Below are 1968 nucleotides of genomic sequence, written 5' to 3' on the forward strand. Positions count from 1 at the left end.
GCACCATCAGGCTCAGTCCATCCCTGCAGGCTCTGGGGCTGCTCTTTGCACCCACTGATCAAGGGCCCCGCACGCCTCGTTTCCCACCAGGCTGGGACCTCCCTGTGCTTGTCATGATCTCTGAGCTCTGATCTTCTCTGTCCCGGAACAGGTGCTCAAGCACGTCCATGACGGTGCCTCCAGGTCTCTCCAAATACCTGTGTTATTTCTACACAGAGATTCTACTTCTCAGAAAAGACAGCATAAGCAGCAACAGATATAATAAATGGGGCTTCCCACACTGCTATTCTACAAGCCTTGGCATTCCCAGCTGCAAGGTCACTTGAGCACATCTACCATCCTCCTCACCATTCTTCAGCTTCTAACCCTTTCCTCCCAACAGACTCCCACTGCTGAACAAATCCTTAATAACTCGCCCCCCACAGACCTTCTGCTGACCAAGATGCTGCACAAGGGGCACCATAACCAGCCCGTGGGTGGAATCATCCCGGGATGGGAAATGCTGGAGGGATGCAGGACCTGGAGAGCATGGCTGTGTGAGGCTGCAGCCAGCAAAGTGTCTTGGTGCGTCCTTCTGGGCTGCAGGGATGGACCTGGCAATGGAGATGCTGCTCTCTGGGAGCAGCAGCGGGTTCAGCACAGCTGGGTGGGTGCAAGTCCAACAGGGCTGTGTCTGAGGAGAGAGCAGGAGCTGAGCAAAGCAGAGCAGGGCAATGGCAGCACAGCCCTTGGGCACTGCCCCAACTGGCCTGAGCCCAAAGAGGAGCTGGGGCTGGGCTTGGTCCCACTCTGTTCATGGGGCAGAGACATGGGGACAGCAGGGAGTCCAGGGCAGGGAGGGCATCAAAGGGCACTGATGGGGATGGGGATGTCTCCAGGCTGGGTAGTCCAAGTGGCCCAGTGGCTCCATCTCTCCAGGATGAGGGTGATAATGGGGGCAGATGACAGGAGGAGTAAGGTGAGGACACAGCGCAGGATCCAGATCCAGAGGGGAATGGCTGGTCCTGGAAGAAGGGAGGGTCACAAAGTGGACAAGGAATGTCCAGGAGGAAGGAATGGTGGAAAGGGTTCACAAGCCATCACTTGCCTCTGGGAGCGAGCACTATCTTGGTCGAGGGGTTGCTGCCTGTCACAGAAATGCCAAGCTTTGAGTTTCATTGTCCTGTGCCGGGACCGTCCCAGACACTGAGCAGAGCCCCAGGCTCACATTTCTCATCACTGGATGAATGTGGAACCACCCAGCTCATGCAAATCTGCCCAATTTCCCTGACATAGGCTCTTAGAAGGAGAGGGGAGACCATAGGAGGNAGTAATCCTTGCCAACTTCCAACCAGCCTTTCTAACACCTCTGTTCCCTGTGAGCACTTCCAGTTTTCTTGCAATATAATAATAATGGCCAGTCTGCGCGAGCGAAGATTTGGGAAAGGTCATTAACCCTTCGAGCCTGCGCAGTGGATTTTTTAGGTGAGACACAGCGTGCGCTGAACTGAGCCCACCCTTTATATCACCAATTTACTGCCTATGTATAGTGGATCTTGAAGAACAGGGGTAGACATAGGTGTGAAAGTGAGAGTTAAGTGAAGATAAATGGTTCTCCTGCAGTGTGAGGTGTGTCTTGGATAATTTGTTGTACTCTTCACAGAGGTGATTCCCCTTCCTGCTAGTTCCACCCACCACCCTGCTCCACCTGTTAAGTCTGCCTTTTACATTTGGAAAAAGTCAAGTGTGTATGCAAATACTCAGCACAAAGTTGTTCCTGCCTCTGCAAAGATCACGTCTAAAGTTGATCAGATTGCGGACCATGGATATTACTTCTTATTTACAGGTAGAAGCATAGCAAAATAAAGTCACTCATCCAATATCAAACAACTCAATCCACAGTAAGAAGTGAAACTAAACATCCTATGTGATAGTTCAGAGATTTGACCACAAGTTCTTAAGCCTTCTAGCCTTTCCAATAGCATTTTC

Source organism: Lepidothrix coronata, unplaced genomic scaffold (assembly GCF_001604755.1).
Source record: "Lepidothrix coronata isolate B3197 unplaced genomic scaffold, Lepidothrix_coronata-1.0 Scaffold462, whole genome shotgun sequence".
Classification (NCBI taxonomy): domain Eukaryota; kingdom Metazoa; phylum Chordata; class Aves; order Passeriformes; family Pipridae; genus Lepidothrix; species Lepidothrix coronata.